The 22,215-nt window shown below is 39.1% G+C and overlaps 1 pseudogene across 1 annotated transcript in view; it reads left to right on the top strand.

The window, feature by feature from the left end:
• Window positions 1-19,086, top strand: part of LOC102820682 — a 33,970-nt pseudogene extending 14,884 nt beyond the window's left edge. Inside the window, exon 2 of the transcript XR_438761.1 lies at window positions 18,981-19,086. The product of XR_438761.1 is annotated as a mitochondrial import inner membrane translocase subunit Tim23-like (transcript). The remainder of the gene's footprint in view (window positions 1-18,980) is intronic.
• Window positions 19,087-22,215: the final 3,129 nt, after the last annotated feature.

Raw genomic sequence — 22,215 nt, 5'->3', positions numbered from 1 at the left:
CATGAGAAGCTGTGGATAGCATTGTAGAAAATGGGTATTCTAGAACACTTAATTGTGTTCATGAGGAACATGTACATAAACAAAGAGGCAGTCATTCAAACAGACTAAGGAGACACCTAATGGTTTAAAATCACTGTGATGCTCCTAGATCCAGGGGAAGATTGATGCCAGGAAAGGTGTATACCAGGATTGTATCCTTTCACCATATTTTTAAAATTTGTGTCCTTAGCAAATAATCTGAGAAACAGGATTATATGAAGAAGAACGTGGCATCAGGATTGGAAGAAAACTCATTAATAGTCTATTATATGCAGATGATATATCTTTGCTTGCTGAAAGCAAAGAGGACTTAAAATATTTACTGAAGATCAAAGTTTGGGCTGCACTACAATGTAAAGAAAACAAAAATCCTCACCACTGGACCAGTAAATAACATCATGCTAAATGGAGTAAAGATTGAAGTTGTAAAAGACTTCGTTTTTCTTGGATCCACTATCAACACTCATGGAAGTTGCAGTCTAAAAACAAACAACGTATTGCATTAGGAAAATCTGCTGCACGATACCACTTATAAGTGTTCAAGAGCAAAGATATCAGTTTAAGGACTTAGGTGCACCTGATATAAGCCATAGCATTTTCAATAGCCTCATATGCACGTGAAAGTTGAATAAATAATAAGGAGGGCTATAGAAAAACTGATACATTTGAGTTATGGTGTTGGAAAAGAGTGGTGACAGTATCATGGACTGCCAGAACAAACAAATCTGTGTTGGAGGAAGCACAGCCAGAATGTTCCTTAGAAACCAAGATGGTGAGACTTCATCTCTCATACTTTGGACATGTTATCAGGAGGGACCAGTCCCTGGAAAAGGACATCATGCTTGGTAAAATGGGGGATCAGCAAAAAAGGGGAAGACCTCCTCCCAATGAGATATATTGGCATAGTGGCAGCAGCAGTGGGCTAAAGTGTAACAACTATTGTGAAGATGGTGCAGGACTGGGCAGTGTTTTGTTATATTGTGCATAAGGTTGTTATGCGTCAGAACTGTCTCAACAGCACCTAACAATAACAAATAAGAACTGTGCATTTTGAGTTGCACACATATTAGTGGCATCATGTTAGATGCAAGTATAACTGTATGCTTGTGTTTATTTAGAAATTATGTATGGTTGAAGGAGATATATACAGGTGTCAAGTTCACAAGGGGTATGTTGTGATAGTTAGGTTTTGTGACTAAGCCAGGATTCTTAGTGGTTTGGCAGTTAAGATGTAGCTATCCCCCATGACGTGATTTGATGTTAGAAACCAATAAAAGGATTAAGACTGAGATAATCCCACCACCACCCTGATCTGATTTAATGGGAGGTTTCCAAGAGTGTGGCATGCAACACCTTTTCTCTTATATGAGATAAAAGGAGAGATTCTTAAGCAGAAAAAGAGGAACCTATTACCACCAAGAAAGAAGAGCCAGGAGTAGAGCTCTTCCTTTGGACCTCAGGTCCCTGCACTGTGATGCTCCTAGATTCAGGGGAAGATTGATGCCAATATGTGTGGAGGTCTCCAAGGATTATTAGACCTACATTTACTGAAAGGAGACAAGGACCTTCACCCCGAGCCATCAAAATAACACCTTCCCCAAGATCTAGCATTCTGAAGTTAGACTTTTACTCTCCTAAACCATGAAAGAATAAATTTCTGGTTGTTAAAGCCATCCACAGTGGTATTTCTGCTATAGCAGCATTAGATAAATAAGACAGTCTCTTTCCTCTAAGACACTGTGGTGTTGCTGTATTGGTATTTAACTGACGATTGTATGCTGGTGTGTTCTTAGGCCCTCACCACCTGCCTCCTGGTGGGTGTGATAGAGAATGTGAGTGTGTGCATAGTTCTCTGTTCACTATTCATATAACACAATTGAGGGTGGGTTTGACTAGTATTGGTTGCTGTCTATCAATGACCAGAAGGTATAAGGGTGGATAATGGCCCTCATCCTGTAGGTGGGACTGCTGAGGGCATGGATGTGACTAGGCCATGTAGGTATAGTTGCTGTCTCCTGGAGGATGGAACATAAAAAAAGAGAGAGAGAGGAAAACAAAACAAAACAAAATAAATAAATAACAGCAAATAGAAAAAACTAGCAGGGGGAAAGCAGGCAAACAGCAGGAAGAAAAATTAATAATAACTAGAAAGAAAAGATACATTTGAGGAGCAACAGCTGTAAACATCCATTGAAAATTGGAACATGGAATGTACGAAGTATGAATTTGGGAAAATTGGAGTAGAGACCGAAAGGATAAAAACAATGAAAGGGAAGGAAAAGAAATAAAACAAAGAGAAAAGTGGGGCAGGGACAGGACTCAGAGAGGAGATAAGGTGTTTGGTATGGGTTAGCATCCTCTACCAGTCAAGGAGCTTGTGGGGTTGGAGAAAGTGAGACACCAGGTCCTAGATGTAGTTCCTGCAAGCCTAGATGTTGTCTGGGATAGAACACTTGATCCAGAAATAGTTTTTGCCAACTCAGAAAGTGACTGAGATCAAGGTACTTGTTCCTGAAAGGAACTCTTTGGAGCCCAGAGGGCAGGTAGGAGCAGGGCAGCTGATTATGGAAGGAGTTCTTGGCCTCCCAGGAGTGGTACTGCATGTCTGTTGGTCTGATGAGGTGGCGTTCAGAGACCTCCAGACTTGGGGAAGATGTAACCGACATGGTTCTTGCCTCAAGCTAAGTAAGGACTGTGCAGTGCAGTGGGTGTCCCCAAATGATGGGTGGTTAAGAGTAGGGACTGGCCATGCTCCTGGTCCCACCTTTCTCATCACCATTTACTGGAATATGTTTGTGCTGTCAAGTTCCTGTTCAATTGAACACTGTTTGCAAAGGTGTATCAGGACAGCTTATTCACTCCTCTCTCACCTCTTTTGTTTAACTTCTCCTAGTTGGCTTTTAATCCACTTCTCTATTCCTTACTCTGACGCTCAGTATTCCAGGATTATCATTTGTATCTGTTTCAAATGGTCTGTCCAGGTTTTGTTGTAAAAGGTTTGTGTAGCTTGTCTGCCTAGTCTGCTATCTTGCTGAAAGTCTCAACCCTTCTGAATTTTGTCCTTAAGTAAATGCTACCCTTTAGATCTTGAATGATGGAAGACTCTATGGTGTGCATACCTCACTAGTGCTGTTCCAACTTCTTGATTTCACCACTTGTCTGTCAGTTTCTTGTACTGTTGTGGCTTATGTGTTGTTATGATGGTGGAAGCATTTACTTAAGGACAAAAGTGACTGGAAGAAATGATGAAGTAAAAGAGCTGAACAGAAACTTTCAAAGGGCAGCTCTAGAAGACAAAGTATTAGAATGAAATGTGGAAAGACCTGGAATTAGAAAAACAAATGAGAAGAACATGCTTAGCATCCCTTAAACTGAAAGAACTGAAGAAAAAATTCAAGGCTTGGGTTGCAATATTGAAGGTCAAAATATTGAGAGACTGAAAACATCAAAAGAATGTAAAAGGACTATACAGCTACTGTATCAAAATTAATGGTCGATGTTCAATCATTTCAAGAAGTACCATATAATCAAGAACCAATGGTCTTGAAGGAAGAAGTCCAAGTAGCACTGAAGGCATTGGTTAAAACCAAGGCCCCAGGAACTGATGGAATATAAATTGAAATGTTTTCAACAAACTGATATAGCGCTGGAGGCACTCACTTGTCTATATCAAGAAATTTAGAAGAAAGTTACCTGACCAACCGATTGGAAAAAAATCCATACTTGTGCCCATTCCAAAGAAAGGTGACCCAATGGAATGTGGAAATCATTGAATAATATCATTAATATTACATGCAAATAAAATTATGCTGAAGATACTTTTTAAATTGTTGCAGCAATATATTGACAGGGAGTTGTCAGAAATTCAAGATGGATTCATTAAAGGATGTAGAACTAGGGACATCATTGCTGATGTCAACTGGATCTTGGCTGAAAGCAGAGAGTACCAAAAAGATGTTTACATGTGATCTATTGACTATGCAAAGGATTTTAACTGTGTGGATCATGCTAAACTATTGATAACATTGCAAATCGTGTGCATTCCAAAACACTTAATTATGCTCATAAGAAACCCATACATAAACTAAGAGGCAGTTATTAGAACAGAACAAAGGATACAGAATGTTTTAAAATCCAAAAAGATATGCATCAGGGTTGTATCCTTTCCCCATACTTATTCAATCTGCATACTGAACAAACAATCCAAGAAGCTGGATTATATGAAGAAGAACGTGTCATCAGAATTGGAGGAAGACCCACTAACAACCTGCAATATGCAGATGACCCAACCTTGGTTGCTGGAAGTGGAGATGACTTGAAATACTTATTGATGAAGATCAAAAACGACAGCCATCAGTATAGATTGAACTTCAATGTAAAGAAAACAAAAATCCTGTTTTCCAATAAATAACATCCTGATAAATCGAGAAAAGACTGAAGTTGTCAAAGACTTCATTTTGTTTGGATCCACAATCAATGCTCATGGAAGCAGTAGTCAAGAAATCAAATGATGTACTGCATTTGACAAATCTGCTGCACTATATCTCTTTAAAGTGATAAAGAGCAAAAATACCAGTTTGAGGACTAAAGTGTGCCTGATCCAAGTTATGATATTTTTAGTCGCCTCAAATGCACATGAAAATTGGACAATAAATAAGGAAGATTGCAGAAAAATTGATGCATTTGAATTATGGTATTAGAGAGTAATATTGAAAGTACTATGGAATGCCAAAGGAACAAACAAGTCTGTGTTGGAAGAAGTACAGCCAAAATGTTCCTTGAAAGTGAGGATGGGGAGACTTTGTCTCTCATACTTTGGACATATTATCAGAAGAGACCAACCCCAGGAGGACATGATGCTTGGAAAAGTGGAGATTCAGTGAAAAGAGGAAGACCCCTAACAAAATGGATTGATACAGTAACAGCAACAATAGGTTCAAATATAACAATTGTGAGGATGGAGCAGGACTGGAGAGTGTTTTCTTTTGTTGTGAATAGGGAAGTGACTTAACATCACATAGCACCACTACCTGCTTGACTGAAAATTGAGCCACAAGCATGAATTCAGTTCCAGACTTCAATGATGACCAAGGGCCATAGTTTCAGGGTTCCTCCAGTCTCTTTCTGACTAGTAACCCTGGTATTTTTTTTATGAATTTGAGTTTTGTTCTACATTTTATCTCACTTTATCCAGGGCCTTCTAATATGATCCCATTCAGAGTAGTTGGTAGTGGTGGCAGACACCACCTAGTTCTCCTGGAGGCCTGACTTTTTTCATGGTTTTGAGGGATTTTTCCACATTTTTCTCCCACTGTATCTAGGATCTCCTATTGTGATCAGTCATCAATGGTAGCTGGGTACCATCTGGTTCCATTTATGTTGTTGAAAGAAAGTATTTGAATTAATTCTATCATGAGATCACCAGCATTGCTTCTATTACCAACTACTGATCTTTCTTTTTTGCATTCAACTTTTGCATTCCAATCACCAGAAATTATCAATGCATTTTGATTGCATGCTTAATCAATTTCCGAATACAGAAGTTGGTAAATAACTTCATTTTCTTTATCTTTGGTTTTAGTGGTTGGTTCATAAATTTGAATAATAGTCGGATTAACTGGGCTTCCTTGTAAGCGTATGGGTATTATCCTATCACTGACAGCATTGTACTTCAGGATAAATAGTAGACCATATGATTATTTGATACCAGTCCATTTCAGATAACTAATGCCTAGGATATAGATCTTTATGCCTTTTAGTTCATTTTTTACAACTTCAGATTTTCCTAGATTCATACTTCATACATATCATGTTCTGATTATTTTCATGTTTTCAGCTGTTTCTTTTCATTTTGAGTGATGCCACATCAGTGAATGAAGGTCCTAAAAGATTTACTCCATCCATATCATTAAGGTTGACTCTGCTTTGAGAAGGCATCTCTTCCCTGGTCATATTTTGAGTGTTTCCCACCCTGAGGGGCTCATTTTCCAGCACTATATCAAACAATGTTCATAAAGTTCTCACTGGCCAATTTTTTCAGTAGCCCTCCAAGTCCTTCTTCCTAATCTGTCTTAGTCTGGAAACTCCTTTGAAACCAGTCCAATATGGGTTACCCTGCTGGTCTTTGAATACAAGTGGCAAAGTTTCAGGTGTCACAGTAACACTTAAGCCATCACAGTACGGCACACTAACAGTGTGCGGTGGGCAAACGACATGCTATAGTCAAAACAATTTTGAAAAAGAATAGTTGGAGGACTGACCTGAATTCAAGACTTACTCTAAAGCTGTAGTATTCAAAACAGTGTGATGCTGATATAAGGATAAACATATATAAAAGAAAGAGAAAATAGATCAATGGAAAAGAATAGAGCACCCAGAAATAGATGAACACAATCGATTGATTTTTTTATAAAGGTGGCAAGGTAATTCAATGTAGGAAAGGCTACTCTTTAATCAGTTGTGCTGGAACATGTGTATATCTATTTTGGGGGGAAGACTTAGACCGTAATCTGACTTTATACACAAAAATTAATTTGAGATGAAACTAAGACATAAACACAAAAGTTTCAACTATAAAAGTTCTAGAAAACAGCACAAGATAGCAGAGTAAGCAGATGCACTGAGTCGACCTTTTGCAACAAAGACATGATAGACTGGGTGAAACAGATAAAGATGGTGACCCTGCAACCCTGAGCACAAGAGGATGGGTCAGAGAGATGGACTGAGTGTCGACTGGAGAAGGATAATGAACAGGAAGCGTGAGAGAAAAGAGAAACAGGCAGACTGTAGACCAAGGAGTCAGTCATCTTGTGCTGTGTGTGCAATCGTTGGTACAGTGGCCTGTGTTGGTTGGAGGTTGACGGGGAGGGAATGCAATTCTCCCTTGTTCCCATGCCTTCTGATAGCTGGGGGTGTATCCAGTCCCCACCCTCTCCAACCCAGTAGCCAATGACAGTTCCTTCTATGCAGTCTCTGCTCTCCCTGAGGTCAGGTTCCTGGCATAGTGCCCCTGCTTCTGGAGACACATGAAACCTCCCTATACAACCAGTAGAAAGAGGAATAACTGGATTCACATTTCTGGTCTCTATCATGTCTACCAGGAGACAGGTGCTGAGTGTCTGAGAATACACCAATACACAATCATCAACTAAATAGTAATACAACATCACAATGTCTCACAAAAAACAGACAATTTCAACCGATACACACACACCCAAAAAACCAAGACAGAGTGCCTCAAACAAGTGACCAAAATTCAGTTGAAAAATAAGACACCAGAAATAGTAAAGGAACTACCTGATAAGGTATGTAAAATAATGCTAATTAGACAACTTCAAAGGATTGTGAGAAAGATCAAGAAAACTACAGATGAACACAAGGAAAACAAACACAAAACTATGGAAATGTTCAGGAAAGAAACTAACAAAATAATTGACAAAACGGGAACCATAAAAAAACAGCAGTTAGGAAGCCAGAAGACTAACACTAAGACTTCAAAAATAGGTAATACATGGAAATGGCAAGGAAATAGAATTAAATTAATGAAAACTCAAATTGAAGAAAAAATTATCTTAATCATTTGCTAAAGGAACATCTGGTGTGGCACTGTAGGATCAGCACTAGACTGAAAACCACAAGGTTGGCTGTTCAAACTCACCAGCTGCTCTTTGGAAACCCTATACAGGGTCATTATGAGTCAGAACCAACTCAATAATATTTAGCATCAATGACAACAAAAGGGACAACCAGAGAAAAAGAACAAAAAAATCCAAAGAAAGCCTAAGATTTATGTGGGACACTATCAGAGGAGTCCTGGTGTGGCGCTATGGGTTAATGCGCCAGACTGCGAAGCCATTTGAACAGCAAGGTTGGCGGTTCGAGCTCACCAACCTCTCCTCGGTAACCCTATATAGGGTCACTATGGGTCGGAAACCCTGTACAGGGTCGCTATGGGTCGGAACCGACTCAACGGCACTTAACAACAACAACAACATGGGTCAGAACTGACTTGATGGCACTTAACAACAACAATTAGAGGAATAACTTTCCTATGATAGGAATTCCAGAACAGGAAGAGACAAAAAATAAACCATAGAGAACATTGTCCAAGAGTTGTTGCAAGAAAATTTCCCTAACATCATAGAAGATGAGAAGATAGCCATGCAAGAAGCTGAATGAATTCCAAACACAATAGACCCCAAAAGAAAGTCACCAAGACATGTTATAATCAAACTTTTCAAAACCAAAGACAAGGAGACAAATCCTGAAAAGCTACCTACAAAGGAGAACTAATAAAACTAAGCTCTGATTTCTCAGCAAAAACCATGAACTTTAAGAGAAACAAATTGCCAACCAAGAATCATATATCCAGCAAAACTGTCCATAAATGTGATGGTGAAATTAGGTTAATTTCAGACAACCAGAAATTAAAAGAATTTGTAAAAACCAGACCAAACTAACAAAAAAATGCCAAAAAGAGTTATCTGGACAGGGAACCAATAATAGCAGACAACAACCTGAGACTAACATATATGACAATATCACCTAGACTCAACCCAGATATGTTGTGGTTAAGTACTGTTGAGTCAGTCAGTACCGTCTCATAACAACCCCGTATAAGTTTCAGAGGAGCATCTGGTGGGTTTGAATCACCGACCATGTGGTTAGCAGTACAGTGCTTATCCTAGAGTGCCACACCTGAACCCCAAACCCAGAAATGGAAAGTAAAATAGATGTATAAGATTGAAAATAGAGAACCAGAGATACAGTTGCAATAGCAACCACAAAAAAGGCCATAAAGTAAAAGAGAGAATAATGTAATTACAGAACTTCCAAATAAAGAGGAAATAAAATAGATTTCAAGGGGGCAAAATCAAAGTAAACCTAACTGTAACCCTAAAAACTAGACCAAGCCTTACTCCTTGTTGGTTGTTGGTAAGTTCTATGGAGTCGGCTCCGACTCATAGTGACCCTGCACAGGGTGTCTGAGGCTGTAAATCTTTATGGGAGCAGAACGCCTCATCGTTCTCCCACAGAACCACTGGTAGTTTTGAACTGTTGACCTTGAGGTTGGCAGCCCGACTTGTAACCACTATGCTACCAGAGCTCCTTAAGCCTTACTCCTATTCCTAGCTAAACACTTACTCTTACAATTAACACTAATCCCTAGTCCTAAGCAAAATCTTAACAAACAGGAAGTCCTAAGTCTAGCCTATCCTCACCACTGGATGAATAAATAACATCATGATAAATGGAGAAAAGATTGAAGTTGTCAAAGACTTCATTTTGCTTGGACCCACTATCAACACTCATGGAAGCAGCAGTCAATAAATCAAGTGACTTGCATTAAGAAAATCTGCTACACAAGACCTCTGTAAAGTATTCAAGAACAAAGATGTCAGTCTGAGGACTAAAGTGTGCCTGACCCAAGTCATGCTATTTTCAATAACCTCATATGCATGTGAAAGTGGGACAACGAATAAGGAAGACCATTGAAGAATTGCTGCATTTGAGTTATAATGTTGGAGAAGAATATTAAAGATACCGTGGACTTCCAGAAAAACAAACAAATCTATGTTGAAAGAAGTACAATCAGAAAGCTCCTTAGAAGCCAAGATGGCCAGACTTCATCTCTCATACTTCAGTCCTTGAAAAAGGACATCATGCTTGGTAAAGTAGAAGGTCAGTGAAAAAGAGGAGATGGATTGGCACAGTGGCAGCAGCAATGGGCTCAAGCATAGCAGCAATTGTGAGGATGGCACAGGACCGGGCGGTGCTTCATTCTGTTGTACATAGTATTGCTATGGGTCAAACTGATGCAACAGCACTGAACAACAACATAGGCCTAGCCTGGAATCATGGTGTGGTGCTGTAGCATAAGCACTGAACTGTTAAACCTAAGATCTGTGGTTCAAGCCCACCAGCCACTGCTCAGAAACTCGACACAGGGCTGCTACGAGTCAGAACTGACTCGACAACAACACTTAACAACAGAGCTAACCCACACCTAGACATAATCCCAACCCTAACCTTCACTCCTTACTCCTACCTATCCACATCCACTCCTCAAAAGAAACCTACAAAGAAAAAAACCCCTAAGAACTCTTCACATGATTCGTGAAAAATAAGATGTAAAAGCAAAGCTACAGGGTTGTTGTTGTTGTTAAGTGCCTTCGAGTCGGTTCCAACCCATAGAAGTACTGTATAGGGTTTCCGAGGAGCAGCTGGTGAGCTTGAACCCCCGATCTTGCTGTTCAAATGGCTTTAACCCACAGCACCACACCAGGACTTCCAGCCACAGGGTAGAAGCAGGCTAACTGTTGTTACAGGGAGGGGAGAGTAATCATTGAGGTGAAACAAAATGCATGATTGGTTGAAAGTAAAGTTGAAGATCTTATCTGTTTACCTTCACTCAACTCACAATAAAAAGTTTAAAAAAAGGAAAAGAAATGACACTACAGAACTGCAAAAGGAAGAGAGAAAGAAAGAAAGAAAATGAATCTTCACATTAAAGTTTGAGAAGCATTGTTCTAGATGTTTAGTATTTTGTCTTAGATTTCCTTTCAAAAATTTTTTTTTCAATTTCCTTATCCTTTCCTGCTACCTTCTGGGGAGGCATGTCTGTGATTACTCATCTTTGAGTGAGATAAGTTTCTCCTTTATCAGACATTTGGAGGATGACTGAGTGAATGTGGATCAGTATTACAGATTTGGAGGTCTTTTCCTTATGTCTCAGAGTTTTATGCATAAATTTTATCCATTGTATTTTCTAAGCCAATGGATATAGGCTGATAAAGGACTAGTCATAAGTCAAGATTTATCTTCCTCCTCCATCACACAGTTTTCTGAAAGCAAGGCTTGTTTCTGTGATTCAGTGCCACTTCCTTTGTTTCCACAAACAAAACTGGATTCAGATAACATCCTGTTGCCAGCTGGTACACACTAACTACCTGTTGTGAGAGATTTTGCTTTTGCCTTCAAAGTATGCTCCTTGAAGCAGTGTGTTTTTGTTTGTTTGTTTGTCTGTTTTGAAGTAGTGTGTTTTATTGATTGATTATATCTGCATTTAGATGCATCTTCTCTTTACATTTTCCATATTCCTGCTCAATTTTCACTTGTTTTAGCACCCTTTCTATTTCTTGATTTGGATTTCTTCTAGACTCATTAAAGATTTATTTCCTGCATACTTGGCACTGTGGTCTAATACTTAAGACTGCAAAGTCGTTTGAACTGCAAGGTCGATGGTTCAAGCTCACCAGAGGCTCCTTGGAAATCCTATACAGAGTCGCTATGATTGTTAAGTTACAGCACTTAATAACAACAAGAGGAGAAAGAATGTGTCAACTTCATATTGCCATCTTAACACTACCATCAAACAAGAAACCTATCTAAAACATTTTAGGAATGCCTATATTTTTAGTTTGTAACACTTATTTTAGGGGATTGATTATTACCTGAAAGTAAAAGTTTCTTTTATGTTTCAAAATGTGCTGTTTTTCCATTATTTTGGAGTTTGGTAAATATTATGCTCACTCACAATCCTATTTTCTTTACTTTAAAGATTTTTATCATATTCTATCCTCCAGATTTTACCTTTTTACATAAAGGTTGCTATTTTTTCTCAATCTATAGTCATAATTCAGTCCCTCGTCCCTTCCTTGAATCATCTCTAACTTTATTATGTCTTAAAGAGAAGAATCTATGAGTGACTTCATTATCCTAAGTGTGACTACATCATTGTTCTATACAAAGTCACATCTAAGCACAGGTCTTTTAGCATTCTAGTAGTCTTGTACTCCCAGTGCCAAAGAGAAGAGCCCTACCCTCTGATGACAGCGATATAAATTCAAGGAAACTTACATTCATGAAAAAATGGAATTAAAAGATAAAAGTTTAAAATATAGACTTTATTTTCAACAAACTCCATCAAATTTAAGACACTTCTGTAAGCAATGATACCAGTCATTTAGCCCATCCCTAAAGAACTGAGGGTCTTGGAAATTTAACCATGTAAATTCAGTCCTTTTTACATTATTAACTAAAGAAAAATAGGTGCCCTTTAATTTTTTCTTAAGATTAAGAAACAAAAAAGTCATAAGGAGCCAAAGTCAGGACTGTGAGGCAGATTCCTAATGATTTCCCATCAAAATTCTCACAAAATTGCCCTGTTTGATGAGAGGAATAACCTGGAAGGAGCATTGTTGTGAGGAAGGAAGGACTCTGATGAAGCTTTCCTGGGCGTTTAGATAACTTTAGATAACGCTCTCAAAATATGTTCCTAATAAGCAGATGTTATCGTCTTTGGCTCTCCAGAAAATTGACAAGCAAAATGCTTTGAGCATTCCTCCAAAAACTGTTGCTATAACCATTTCTCTTGATTGGCTTTTTGTTTTGACAGGACCATCTCCACCGCTTGGTAGCCAGTGCTTTGTCTTCAGGATTGTACTGGTAAAGCCATGTTTTATCTCGTTACAATTCTTCCAAGAAATGCTTCAGGGTCTTGATTCCACTTGTTTAAAAATTGCAGTGAAAGCTCTGCTTTTGTCTACAGCTTATCTGGGCACAACACTTTTGCACCCATTGAGCGGAATGTATGCTCCATTTTAATTTTTGTCAGTCAAAATGTGTAAATTGAACTGATGGAGATGTCAATAGTGTTGGCTCTTGTTTCTGCTGTTAATTGTCAATCTTCTTCAATTCAGGCATGGACAAGATTGTTTCCTCAAAAATTTGTATGCAACTCAAAAGGAACACACAAACAAGCATGTAAGCTTGCTGGCGACCACGTTGTTTTACTGCTGAGTGGAAGAGAGGGAAAGGCAGCAATGAAGAAATGGGCTGAGTTCAACCATGTTCCATAGACTCCTGTTGACCTGGAGATGAAAGAGAGACGAGGAAGGGCTGGTTTATCCAAAGTGTGGTGAGACCTGAGGACACTTGAGCCACGGACAAGGACATAGCCACAGAGAAGTATAATTGAGAGTGTAGCATCCAGCTGATGTGAAGTGAGAGGAGACACATGCAAACACCCAAACTTGCAGATAGTACCCATTTGACCTAGCCTTCAATGGCTTGATAATCAGAACTTGACTATAGGAACATAAAAGAATCAATTTTTGATAAAGGAAATAAGGGTAAATTGCTACCATGTGATGACCTTGACCTTATGGATGTAGTAGCTCAAGGTACCAACTAAGAGGGAAGAAAGTCTTCACATCAAGTATCAATCCTATTCCCTCTGTACACAGGGTAGATAGGGATAGGTAACTTAGACATTTGTTGTTGTTGTTATGTGCCGTGGAGTCGGTTCCGACTCATAGAGACCCTGTATGGGGTTTCTGAGGCTGTAAATCTTTACGGGTGCAGAAAACCTCCTCTTTTTCCACAGAACAGCTGGTAGTTTCGAACTGCTGACTTTGCGGTTCGCAGCCCGATTCGTAACCACTATGCTACCAGAGCTCCTTAGACATTGTTGTTGCTGTTATTGTTGTTAAGTGCCATGGAGTCGGTTCCGACTCATAGTGACCCTGCACAAGGTTTCCGAGGCTGTAAATCTTTATGGAAGCAGAACGCCTCATCTTTCTCCCGCGGAACCGCTGGTAGTTTCAAACTGCTGATCTTGCGGTTCACAGCCCGATTTGTAACCACTACACTACCAGAGTTCCTTAGCTACCTAAAATGAGGGGGCGATAAAGGCACGAAGTGACTGGTTTGCAAGTTTTCAAGAGCGAGTTTAGTTTAAGAGTGTGCAGGGGAAGATAGAGTCCCCACTGAATAGTGTTCATCTTGTCTAGATGGGTCTGATGAAAAGAGATGGGGATAAGATTTTTCTTATTATTCAATAGTGAGTAATTGTTATCATGACTAATTTTGACTGTCACAACTGTAAAGGTAGAAGTTTTGTAATAAAAATGGGGGAGTAGTTAACCTTATAGTCCAGAAACAGAGGACCCTAGGACTATCAAGGGAGAAGAACACAAGTGGAATGTGGGACCCTATCCAGAGAAGCAGTGACACCAGAGATGGAGGCAGAGATGAGGACATGGAGAGAGGAAGCAGCAGAGGATGCTAGACTCATGAAAAGAGAGGAACTGAGTGCTGGAGGCTAAGAGACAAGATTTCAGAATGTGTCCTTTGGTTGTTTAAATTATTATAAATTCCTAAGTGTTTTTGTGTATATCTCCCCACCTTCCCCCCAAAAAAGAAAAACAGAGGGAATGGAAGCAAATACTATTGAATGATGATACACAGAGGATATTGTAATCATTGCAATGAAACAATGTTCTCCCATGTAAGCTATCACTCAGTTCACAATAATAATAATAATAATAATAATAATAATAATAAATGTATGTGAATGGTCTGTTACTGCAGACTTCATCTTTGATCCTTCTTAAAATGAGTTATCCATTTGTAAACTGCTGATTTCTTTGGGGAATTGTACCTATCAAAAAAATTTCACCATTCTCCTGCATGCTTTACCATAAATTTGATATTGGTTCTTGTTTCAATTTTAGCAGAATTTCTGTTGCTTTGATAGGAGCCTCTTTCCAAACTGATGTCTTATCTTTCATAGTCCTTCAAACTAGATCCTCAAACTAGATATACAAGTTAGTATGAGTTTATTTTGGTGCAAAATTTTTTAGAAATCCTTGCATACTTTTTTCATAATATGCATTTTCCATGAACTTTTTGAAGACCCCCTGTGTAAAAAATAAAAGTCAGATCCTAGACTAACTGAGTTCTCCGAGATTAGAGCCTTGTTTGGAAAATCAGCCTCTCTGATTTGCATATAACAGCAAAGGCTTAAGAACACTTAATAAAGTAATATGTCAAAAGTTACAAAATAGCATAATGAAAGTACATTGTTACTGCTGATCATTCTCAGTACAATAATGTTGTCACTATTGAGTTGACTAACAAAGAGTCTTCCTGAAGATAAGCATTTAGACAAACCAAGGTTCAAGTTATTTACCATAAAATCTTGAGCAAAATGCCTAATCTTTCCAAATACCAGTTAACAGTTTTATAAAATATAGATAATAATAGTATTTACCTCAAAGAGTTTTTCTACAGGCTAACTGGGATGTTACACGTAGAACGCTTAGCAAGGTATACCACGTAGTAAGTATTCATGAACTCTTAACTATTATACTTTTTATAAAGAGAGAAATTTAGAAAGGAGGAGAGTTTTTCTGATATGAAGGCTTCTGAAAAATCAGCCACTGAAAACCCTATAATGTACACACACATGAAGTCACTGTGAGGCAGCTCCATGGCAACTGGTTTTTACTGCATAGTTGTGAAGAGGAGGGGGAAACAAGGCAAAAGGGGAGTTGAGACCTAACTGAACGCTTTGATTTGATATGATGAACAAGAGTAGCCATTGTCTAACAACATTTTATGGCCTGTTGATTTAACCAGCAACTAAATTAATTTAAAGAAGGGAAGGAATAAAAGCATGAAAGAGGGTTAAGAGTCAGTTGAGATAATCCAGGCATAACCAATTTGATACTAAACCAGATTTGTTGTTGTTAGGTACTGTCAAGTTAATTCCAACTCACTGCTCTGTGCCATCCTCACAATTGTTATGTTATAACCCATTATTGTTGCCGCTATGCCAGCTCATTAGAGCGGGGAGTGGGGAGGGGCTTCCCCTTTTTGGCTGATCCTCCACTTTACCAAGCATGATGTCTTTCTCCAGGGACTGGCCCCTGCTGACATGTCCAAATAATGAGAGATGAAATCTCACCATCCTCACTTCTAAGGAGCATTCTGGCTGTACTTCTTCCAATATATTTGTTTGTTCTTCTGGCAGTCCATAATACTTTCAATATTCTTTGCCAACACCATAACTCAAATGCATCTGTCCTTCTGCAGTCTTCCTTATTCATTATCCAACTTTCACATTCATATAGGTGATTGAAAATACCATCATGTTAGGGTTTAAGCCCAGAAGGGAGAACCCTTCCATGTAGGTAGTTGCTGAGAGACCGAAAAACTGACCCAGAGATAGTTCAAGAGACATTAGTTTATTTCCAAGGGAAACTTACTGACTGGGACAGCAGTACTGCATCCAGTGGTGGTCAACTGGACAGTCAAGATTCTGTGCCAGGGACCTGTGCCAGAGTCTTTTTATATTAGGGGGTAAACAAGCCTCATGAGTCAGGGTAGTTAAGGGTGGTATGTGGAACACAGAAAGGCAGGAAAACCACAAGGTGCCAGAGCCACATCTGCCCCTCCCTAGCATATGTATAACTAAAGCATGAGAACAAAGAGTTCGGTACGCAGAGCAGGAGCAGGGGTTGTCTGCCCATGCCTAAAGAACCAAGATTTTCAGTGTGCATAGCAGGAGAAGGGGAAAGGGATAGCAGATAATGGTTTAGGTTGAAATTAGGGTGTCCATTTTGGAGTGTTTGTTCTCTATCCCTATATATGGCTTGGGTCAGGTGCAATTTAATCCTCTAATTGGCATTGTTCTTCAACACTTTAAAGCAGTCTTTTGCAGCATATTTGCCTAGTGCAATACATCATTTGATTTCTTGACTGCTCCTTCCATAAGCATTGATTGTGGGTCCAAGAAGAATGAATGATTTGACAACTAATCCTGATACCATGTTGTTCTTCATATAATCCATCTTTTTGGATTATTTGCTAAATAATGGTGAAAGAATACAATGCTTGTGTATACCTTTCCTGATTTTAAACCATTCAGTATCCCTGCCTTTTAGTCAATGTACAGGTTCCTCATGAGCACAATTAAGTGTTCTAGAACACCCATTATTCACAATATTATATATAGTTTGTTATGATCCATAGTCAAATGTCTTGGCATAGTTAATAAAACATAACTAAACATCTTTCTGGTATGCTCTATTTTCAGCCAAGATCCATCTGACACCAGCAATGATACCCCTCGTTCCATGTTCTCTTCTGAGTCTGGCTTGAATTTCTGGCAGCTCCCTGACTGGCAGCTGCTATAACTGTTTTGCATTATCTTCAGCAAAAGTTTACTTACACATGATATTAATTATATTATTTGATGATTTCCACATCCCATTGGGTCACCTTTCTTTGGAATGGTCACAAATATGAATCTCATCCAATTGATCCAACCAGATTTAGGACTATAAAAATAGTAAAAAAAGGTATGCTAGATTTAATTGATGGACCATGCCAAAGCCATGCCTTGCCTTACCTTCTGAGTGCCTGTTGTTGCCAGTAGAGCTTGGTTACAACTAAGCAAGATCCCTTATGTTGCTTGTGGACACAAGCAGATTGTGGCCTCACTTCATACCTATGCTATGCATTTTTTGTACCCCATACTGTGACTTCTCTGTTGCCACTGAGACTGTGGAAGTTTTTGCACAGCACATATTTATATGAAACCCAGAAGTGAAATACAATGTAGTTAACACCTCAAAGGACAAAACCTGAATAATGGAACCAGCAGTTAGATAATTTTTCCTTTCTTCCCCTAAACAGACTTTTTGGGGATTGTTTCAGAATATGCCTTTCAAGCTGTTTCATAGGGCCCCTCTGAAATTGTTTCCTAGAGTCTCTCTGAAGATGAGTTTCCCATTTGAAGCAGTCAGCTTTACATAAAGCTATAAGATGTGTGATGTATATTGTTTGTTCTTTCTTTTCTCCTGATTTGCTCTCCAGAATACCGAAACAAATCAAGTGAGTCCAGTACATAGAAACCTCCATGTAATTTCTTAATACCTTTACCCACACATTGCCTTCTTTCTGCTATTGACAAAAAGTATGAAAGTAAATAGTACATGTGCAGACAGGATACAGTACTGAAGTGTCCAAGTGCTATCTACCCACAAGTAATTCAAACCTAATGTGCTAAAAAGTTGAACTCATCTACTTCCTCTGCACCTGCTCTTTCATTTGTATTTCCTTTTTTCATTTGAGAGTGCTTAGTTGCCTGAGTCAATGAAGGGAGGAGTAGTAGTTAATTTCATGGATTATGGAGTCCTGGTGTGGTACTGTGGGATAAAGCACTGGACCACAAGGTCAGTTTGAACCACAAGATCAGAGGTTTCCACTCCTTGGAAACCCTCTGCAGGGTCGCTATGAGTCGGAACTGACTCGATGGCACGCAATAACAACAGCAATAGCATTTTGGTGGGAGAAGATGGGACTTTCTACTTCTGCAAAGATTTAAAGCCTAGGAAACCCTATATAGGGTTGCTATGATCAGAACTGATGTCATGGGGCATTAACAGCAAGTTGCCTGAGCAACTTAATCTGGTTATCAGTCTTCTCCTGCCCTTCCCCATCCCCCATCATTTAAATTAAAAGTCCTCTTGTTTTTAACTATTAAATATCTTTTAAATCTACCGTTAGGGGAGGCAACCTGTTTGACAGCAAGCAGTCTAATATTCTAGCTTAGAGATCTTCATGGTGAGGAATTATTTTATACTCACACATCCTTTTTCTAAGTGAATGAAATACAAATGACTTTCAAATAAATAAAACTGGAAATTTGAGTTTTATTATTCCATCTATAGGAAATTGAGATAGGCTCTTGCAGGTTGCTAAGTGTGTCAAACCAAAAGGCAGATATAGGAGGTGGCTAAGGTGCCCAATGGAGTCCTGGTGTGGTGCTATGGGTTAATGTGCCAGACTGCAAAGTCATTTGAACTGCAAGGTTGGTGGTTCAACCTTATACAGGGTCGCTATGGGTTGGAACTGACTTGAAGGCACTTAACAACAACAAGGTACCCAAGAGACCCTACATAATGTCAACATAACTGCATTTTATTGAACATTGTTAAGTCCCCACATGAGTTGATATTATATTTGCTGATCTTAAGACGAACAGCTGACAGGGCTTTGGGAAGCAGAAAACTGAAAAGGTGAGCCTGCTTATTCAAGAGAAGTGAGATTTATACCAAAAATTTTTAGATAATTCCTTTCTTGTGGTCTAGGGTAACCTTATCCGATACTCCTGAAGCCACAGGAAATCTGAGAGTCATAGTTGTCTATGAGAAATTGGATGGGGTACCTAATGGGTGTCCACAGCTTAGGAAATAGACTGTTCAGTGTACCAAGTAATGGATGGGTTCATTGTGGTGAACATAAAATCAGTCCAAGCTACAAGTGAAACTGTCAGTGGGAAGGTGGGGCAAATTTTGGCTGGCCTCTATTTTTTGAGTTTGGGTTGATTTAGTATAAACTGAATTTAACCAAGATAAACTAAGTTTAGTATAAACTATTTAGTATAAACTAAATTTGCCTCCTCCGGGAAGCATTCCCTGGTTCTCTACACCCACTACTGGTTCTTGTTTATTCTGTGTTCACCAGGAACTCAGTTTATATTGCATTTGTTTGCACTTATTTATATGTTGCTTTGTAAGTTTGTTTAAGCTTTTTTTCTATATATGTGCCATGTGTTCGTAGATTTATGCTCTTTGAGACAGTATTTTCAACTGTCATTTTCTTCTTTCCTCTCATTTGCATTTTATGTTCCTCTCATCATTTTATGTTGTCTCATAAAAACCTTCATGTAACTTCTTAATACTTTTATTTACACGTTGTCCTTTTTCAGTTCTTGACTAAAAGGATGAAAGCAATGTTTTGCATACAACATGATATAGCACATAAGCCGTTAAGTGTGTGCCTTACAGATGATCTTCCTTAAGACACCATCTCTAGGAACTCTTTGCACCTAAAAGTCTAGGTTCTTTGTGCATCCATTGATGTCATTGCCCACTATGCACAACAAGCTGAAGTCCCCCCTGTTCTCACAGCATGACATGAAATTTTTGCTACTCTGTTTGGACAATCCTTTCCTCTTGTGCACTTGGCAAATAAGGAACTCATGCTTCAATGCCTAGCTCAAATTTAACCTCCTCTCCAAGGCACTTATTTACTCTTCCCATCTACTTTCCTTAACACTTTTTACAAACCTTGACTAAGTCCCATGTCCTATTTTGGATTCCCAGTGTGGCACTGTAGGATCAGTACAGGACTGTAAGCCACAAGGTCAGTGGTTCAAACCCATCAGCTGCTTCTCGGAAACCCTATGCAATTTCACTATAAGTTGGAATCGACTCAACCGCACTTAACAACAACACCATGTCCCATTTTGTAGTTGTTTTCACTTCAGTCTTTACCATAATGTTGTAGTTGTTGTTGTTGTTGTTATGTGCTGTGGAGTCAGTTCTGACTCATAGCGACCCTGTACAGGATTTCTGAAACTGTAAATCTTTACAGGAGCAGAAACCCTCATCTTTCTCCCATGGAACAGCTGGTAGTTTTGAACTGCGGACCGTGAGATTAGCAGCCCGACTCATAACCACTGTGCTACCAGAGCTCCTTACCAAAATGTACACCTCAAAAACAGTTTGTTCATCTACTGAACCCACTACCCAGTGGACACTCATGAGATGTTAGATGATAAGTGCTTCTATGGAATTTTGACTTCTCCATTTTACTTTCCCATCCTTCAAAGGACCATTCTTGGATTATTCTTTCAACTTCATTCTTCCTATGCCTTATTATCCAAAGGATCAGTGTCCAGCAATCTATAAGTTTGGTCTTTACCACCATCCCAACTTCCCCCAATAATTGGAAGTGCCAGGTGGGCACAGGTGTTGTTTAAGTAAATTATTTACTCATTTACCAGGTATTTATTAAATATCTACCATATGCGAGGTACTGTTTGTTCTAGGTGCTGCAGCACATCAGTTAACAAGACAGTCAGAATCCCTGCTCTCATAATCTTTATATGTTAGCGGTTCTGTCTGAAGACTACTGAGAGATAGACTGAAAATGGAAATGTGAGCTTTTAACCTAAATTGTATGGGAAATTTAATTAAATTATTTTTTTTTAGGTTTTTCACTTTAATTTGTAATGCATCTTAACTACATTTGACTTTTGATCATCACATTCTCCAGTACATTCATGTATCCCTAGCACTCATGCCTTGCTGCAGATAGATACTTGCAGCTACAGTGGTTATATTCCAATGTATAGACTCACCAGTCATACATTTACCGGATCATCAAGGCTCCCAAGATAGGATGTACACCTGACTTTCTCTGCACTTGTTGTGAGCAGTTGTGGAGTTAGCCCTGATTCATGGCAACCCCACTTACAACAGAACAAAACATTGCTTGGTCCTATGCCACTCCCGTAATTTATTTGGAGCTAATTCTTGTGAGTCACAGTTTTTTTGTATTGTTTTGTTTATTTTTATTTTTATTTGTGAAAATATACATAACAAAGCACAGCCACCTCAACAATTTATACATGTACAAAAAATTACATCCTTCAAGTTGTACAGTGTCTCCAACCTTTTCCAATCCTTCTACCACCATTAACATAAACTCTATGCTCTCTAAACAAAAACTCTTCCTTCCCTCTCCCTATTTCCCCTGATAACTACCAATAATTTCTGTTTTCTATATATTTATAGATGGCAGATCAGGTAGACATGCAGTAAGGAGCTCCATCAGCAACAACACAGAATACTGGACAAGCAGGCTCAGGGGATGGTGCTAGAACTCTGAACAACATATAAAGGAATACTTCGAAGCTTGGAAGGTTTACAGCTAGGGGAATTTGTAGCAGAATCAAGAAATCCACTGCTTTCTAATTCAAGACGCTTAGCTGCTCCCAGAGCCGCCATATTAGGAGAGACCAAGTGGGGTAAGGATCAGAACAGCCACTAACACCTGACAGAACTGCGAGATACAGGTGTGGAAATTCTTTTTTCTTGGGTATCTGTTCATTGGTCTCTTGCTGTCTGTGTACCTCCATTCTGGTGACTAGAGGGGATGCCTGAGTGAATGGATACCCCCATCCCTTACCCTGGAGGGCTCTATTACACATGCACACAGATCTCCATGATATTTAAAGTGACAGTTTCCACTTAAAACCAAATGGCCACCACTCATCTGTCAGTTTGTCGTACTGTGGTGGCTTTTGAGTTGCTGTGATTCTGAAAGCTGTGCCACCAGTATTTTAAATACCAGCAGGGTCACCCATGGAGGACAGGTTTCAGATAAGCTTCCAAAAACAGACTAGGAAGAAAGAGTGATGAACTACTTCCGAATATTTAGTCACTGAAAACCTTATGAATAGCAGAGAAACATTGTCAGATACAGTGCCAGAAAATGAGCCCTTCAGGTTGGAAGGTATTCAAAATGCAACTGGGG

This window comes from Chrysochloris asiatica, unplaced genomic scaffold (assembly GCF_000296735.1).
Source record: "Chrysochloris asiatica unplaced genomic scaffold, ChrAsi1.0 scaffold00138, whole genome shotgun sequence".
NCBI classification, from domain to species: domain Eukaryota; kingdom Metazoa; phylum Chordata; class Mammalia; order Afrosoricida; family Chrysochloridae; genus Chrysochloris; species Chrysochloris asiatica.
Note: the sequence above shows the minus strand (reverse complement) of the source record. Positions and strands in the feature narration are given on the sequence as shown.